Source organism: Procambarus clarkii, chromosome 17, assembly GCF_040958095.1.
Source record: "Procambarus clarkii isolate CNS0578487 chromosome 17, FALCON_Pclarkii_2.0, whole genome shotgun sequence".
Taxonomy (NCBI): Eukaryota; Metazoa; Arthropoda; class Malacostraca; order Decapoda; family Cambaridae; genus Procambarus; species Procambarus clarkii.
The window spans coordinates 37,094,688-37,100,342 of NC_091166.1; the positions used below are offsets into that span (position 1 = coordinate 37,094,688).

General features: G+C 39.0%; 1 long non-coding RNA gene across 1 annotated transcript; it reads left to right on the top strand.

The window, feature by feature from the left end:
• LOC123772390 (uncharacterized) lies at nt 1-5,315 on the top strand. Its single transcript, XR_006774643.2, has 2 exons — nt 1-5,142; nt 5,173-5,315. It is a non-coding gene; the product is annotated as an uncharacterized lncRNA (long non-coding RNA).
• The last annotated feature ends 340 nt before the right edge of the window (nt 5,316-5,655 follow it).

A 5,655-nucleotide genomic window follows, 5' to 3' on the forward strand; every position in this document is an offset into this window, starting at 1 on the left:
AAGTAGCTTAAACACTAGTACTTATTACATTGTCAATTAAAGTTATACAGTATATGTATAATTCTGGCCTATGTGACCCATAAACACTTTACAGCAGTAATGTAGTGTGCGAGTACCACTAACCAGAGAACCTCAAACTTGCACAAATGAGGTTTTATGATCGATTTAGATCTGGGTTAACTTTGATATCTGAATAAATGAGGTCGTGTGATCCCAGAATAGACTTGTGGAACCTCCCACGTGTTCTACAGCAGAGTTTCCTTGCAGTCAGTGGGAGGTTTGTGTTTGATACATGTAGTCTTACTCTACATATCTGTGGTCCTCATTACCTCCAGTATCTTTTTCTTGATCTGTGGTTTTCTTATATATCATAAAAGTTACCTCGTCTCTCTCTAGGCTGTCATTCTTGTTGTCATATATTTTTGATAGGTCCTGACGGCTGTTGGATAATGTGCTCCCGGTTACATTAGGCGCTACGAAATTTAATATGACGCTCAAGTAGTCAAAAAGGTTAAGACAAAGTTGCCATTATCATCTGAAACAAACTTCATGTAATAGGTGTCAGTCGTAATTTATACAACACACTGAAAAATGATAACCATGTTGATATGAGATAGTTATAACATGATTTATGATAACAGTAAGATGATATAACTACTTAAAATTGATATAAGATGGTAAATTATTATCTCAGGTTTCATAAGCATATGTTTCAGCCTAATGATTTTCAGGAGTAATTTGATTTATAATTAACAAAGTTTTCTTTAAGATTCATTTAACATCGGCGCCATCTATCAGCACAGAATCTGTTCGTACTATTACAGCCCATTTGGCTATTAGCCCTCAAAAACATGCATTTACCTCTTGGAAACATTCTTCGGAGTAGTTAGGCAGGGGCCTGACAGCTGAGTGAGTAGCGCTTCAGATTCGTAGTCCTGAGGTTGCGGGTTCGATCCCCGGTAGAGGCGGAAACAAATGGGGCAGTGTTTCATTCACCCAGATGCCCCTGTTACCTAGCAGTAAATAGGTACCTGCGAGTTAGACAGCTGCTACGGGTCCCGAAATCATCTCAAGATAACCCCAAGATAGTTTTCCCCTCTGCGTCTGCAGGGAAAAGGGCTACAGTGTCACTGAGAACTATCCCATCCACTTAAAACTTGCAGGGAAGGTTATCCTTGGTGGCCATCAGAGCTCTGCCTGGGACCTCCAACACTCGTATAACATGCTTGCTTCCATTTCTAACTCATGAAACCACTGATTGTACTCAGATAATCTCTCATAGGCCACTTGCACTTTTTCAAACACCAAAACCCTTTAGAAAGGAGAGAGAGAGAGAGAGAGAGAGAGAGAGAGAGAGAGAGAGAGAGAGAGAGAGAGAGAGAGAGAGAGAGAGAGAGAGAGAGAGAGAGAGAGAGACGAACCATAATCATGAGAGAGCATCGTTACCTCCCCTAATTTCTAAGTTAATAAGTTGACATTAAATCAATAAAGCTGTGGCTGAAGAAGAGGACTAACCAAGGTGTGGCTAGGGAAGAAGGAGGACTAACCAAGGTGTGGCTAGGGAAGGAGGAGGACTAGCCAAGGTGTGGCTAGGGAAGAAGGAGGACTAACCAAGGTGTGGCCAGGGAAGGAGGAGGACTAACCAAGGTGTGGCTAGGGAAGAAGGAGGACTAACCAAGGTGTGGCCAGGGAAGGAAGAGGACTAACCAAGGTGTGGCTAGGGAAGGAAGAGGACTAACCAAGGTGTGGCTAGGGAAGGAGGAGGACTAACCAAGGTGTGGCTAGGGAAGAAGGAGGACTAACCAAGGTGTGGCTAGGGAAGGAGGAGGACTAACCAAGGTGTGGCTAGGGAAGGAGGAGGACTAACCAAGGTGTGGCTAGGGAAGGAGGAGGACTAACCAAGGTGTGGCTAGGGAAGGAGGAGGACTAACCAAGGTGTGGCCAGGGAAGGAAGAGGACTAACCAAGGTGTGGCTAGGGAAGGAGGAGGACTAACCAAGGTGTGGTTGGGGGAGGGAAAGGAGGTGGAATTTTATGCTGCGAATATTGACTGGCTCAACGTGAGCCGATTATCGTAAATCTTTCTCTTTGTCCCTAATGTTTCCGGTCACCCACACGCGCACTTGAACACTTGCGTGCACTCAAACACTCTTCCGTGCACTCAAACACTCTTCCGTGCACTCAAACACTCTTCCGTGCACTCAAACACTCTTCCGTGCACTCAAACACTCTTCCGTGCACTAACTTCATTTCATATACACTCAACAATTTACTAATTTACTTACCAATTTTTAATATTCATTCACGATTTACTTTTTTTTACTCAAAATACACTTATTTAATCACCAATTTTCTAATTTACATATTTACTCACCAATTTTCTTATGAACTCACCATTTGGCTTATTTACACAACATTTTTCTCATTTTTTTCCACCAATTCAAGTAGTCACGAATATATTTACATTTTTGCTCAACAACTTACTTTTTCAGTATTCAGTTTGCTTATCTAAACACTCTCTGATAGGGATACAACATCTGAAAGTTGTAATCAACACTTGCAAGTGCAACTTTGCAGCTGTTACTCGTTAAATAATAACTAAATACGTATAATAAAGGGAGTAATTTTCTTTAGTCAACCACGCAACTTGCTAAACTGAAGAGAGGTTTTTAGCGTAAGTTTCGGACATGTAAATTTGTGAGAGGGAATGAGAAGTTGGACATATAAATTGTGATGGGAGGAGATTATTTATAAGTTCTTTACTTAAGGGGAGAGATTACTGGCCTCAGGCCAGGGTCGGCGAGTAGAAGAAATCTTGAAACCCTCTCCAGGTATGCTCCAGGTATTTTGGTCTCACGTTCATTCTGAAGTTGTACTGATAAGGTAAATATATTATTTTGAAGTTAGATATTACGTTTATATTGACCAGGTTTTCAATGAATCAATGGTTTGCTGTGTACTGCCCAGGCTTTCACCGAGTCAGGGCATTGACTCTTGCATTGACCAGGCTTGAACTAACTACTTCAGAAGCTATGTTGCTTAAACAAAACAAAATTTTGTATATAAATATTGCATATTTAACGTATATTTTTGTTCAGCTTGTAAATATTTCATGGCGCACTGTAAAAAAAATTATGGAGCAACAAATTAAGATCACACGGTCAATTGATAGAGAAACAGGCCAACAGCTTTGTACGAAAGTAAGAACAACAGACGAACAACTGAGTGTAACAAGATCACAAGATCAAATGGTAGAGGAACTGGACCACAGCTTTATGAGAGTGAAAGAACATTAGAAGAACAATGTAGTGTAACAAGACCACAAGATCAACTGAAACAAGCCATTTGGCCATTCAATAATAATATGGCCACAATTTTAAGTGAGAATTTAACTGAGAATTAAGATTATAAAGGAAGAACCGTCCATTAAATACCACAAGAGAGCATCATGTGAGGCTCGAACCCTTTTGCCTGCTATTGATGCCAGTATTTCATCACATAATTTCGTAGGTAAACTTTTTAAACTGTTTATCTCTGTCTGCAAGAATAGTTGATTCGCCCATTATTCAAAGCATCTTTTTATATTTGAATTGTTCTAGGTTATTTGTTATTTAATATCAATATTTATAGAAATTATTGACTATATAGAACATCGTTTATTTTGTAATTCTTTCATAGTCATCTTAATACAATAAAAAAAAGCATTTTTCTTTTATTCTTTGTGTTTAGCTCACCAGATTGAAGTTTCACTTTTCTCATAACTAAATTTTTTTGTCAACAACTAGTCCTGCATGACACAGAAGTCGGTAAATAGCTAAGCTTCAGGGTGAATAGAATAGAGCTTCAATTTATTTTTTCAATATCCGAGGGACAAGATTTCCTCAAAGCCAACTTAAGCACATTCTTTTGTCAGGAAAAAACCTTCACGTTCTGCTATGTGTATATCCTTGTCGATATCGTTCTCTTGACATAATCATTCTCTCTCTAATGGTACATATATATATTGGTGGTCAGTGTTTTTACTATGCTCAGTGCTTTTCACGACAGATGCAATTTATTTTTTGGGGTGACAACTCTGAGGAATTTCCATATATTAGTTTTTTCAACCAAATGGTTGACCATAGATTGTGGTCCATCAGTCAACCGTAGATTATGGTCTACTAGTTATCCATAGGTCACGATCCACAGACTATGGTTGCCCGGTTAATTGTAGATTACAGTCTTCTGGTTATCCGTAGATTGCGGTCTACCGGTTACGCGACCTCCCTATCCCAGCTCCGGCTGATACTCAGTGTCAGAAGGACATTGGCTTTATTCCTTCACGCATTGGGCTATCCGTCAACTCGGTATCCGGATAAAACGGGGGATTTTATCCGGATAAGCGAGACTAGCTAACCACGTATCCCCTCTCATGATTAGGGAATAAGTGATTGACTCTTCACTCATCCGAGAATAATTAAAGGGCCCAAACTCAGGTATTTATTTGGTTATGTTGAAGGGGCTTGATGGAAATGAGACCCATTTTCCACTTTTAGTCATTTCCACTGAGATGACGACTTTGGAGAACACTGAAGCTATGTGCAGTGATAATATATTTATATATATTCTCTGTATATGAGAAATCGTAGCTTTCACATTCTTCAAAGCTGTAAAAGATTCATTTCATTTTGTATTTTGCGCTGGGTCAGTGTACACTTATGTTATTGAACAAGAATTCTTAACTCTAAGTATATTGATGGCTTCGTGAAATTTGCACATGTCAGCCAGTTTATACCATGCCATGAGTAAATATCATTTCTGGGTCGTTTGAGACGTTGAGCCTCCTCGCGTGCACTTTGTACAACTTATATCACTTGTTCTCCTTAATAAAGATATTACCACGTGTGCTGTAAATAGCTTTTTGCCAACAGTCATAGATTTGTACAACAAAGAGGTGCTCGTCCACATGCATTGTTAATATATATATATATACAACCCTTGGTGTATGCTCAAAATGTGTGCACTGTACGTGCACTGTACGTGTACTGCACGTGCACCGTCCGTGCTTGCATGTGTGTGTGTATGTTGTCTGTACGTTCCCTTTCTCCCGCACCGTGCCAGAGCCTGTGTAGGGGACGTGAGGGATGTCTCACTACTCCTGCAGGTGAGGTATGATGTCTCACTACTCCTGCAGGTGAGGTATGATGTCTCACTACTCCTGCAGGCGAGGGGTGTTCTTAGTGTACTGGAGGAGGTCCACTCGACTCTCCACTGCCTGGTTCATCACACCCTTAGTGGAGTTTTGTATATCTAAATTTGTAATAAAAATGAAGTCAGGTCGTGTGTATTCTTTTCCAATAAGTTAAACATTAAACGAGTATCTTCCCATGCCATCCTATTAAAAATGGATGCAAAATTATAAAAATAACCAATATTATTATTTTTATTTGTACTATTATAAATATAATCAGTAATAAACTATTAACAACTTCACTAACAATGAAAATAACATTTATCAATAAAAATAATTGCAGATAAAATAATTTCATTGCCAATTAAAAATATAAAAATACAGTAAATAAGTAATAACAAAACTATTTAACTGATCCATAAAGCCAACTACAGTCTTGTTCACTACTAATAAATTAACCAAATGCCCAAAAAATATATAACTATT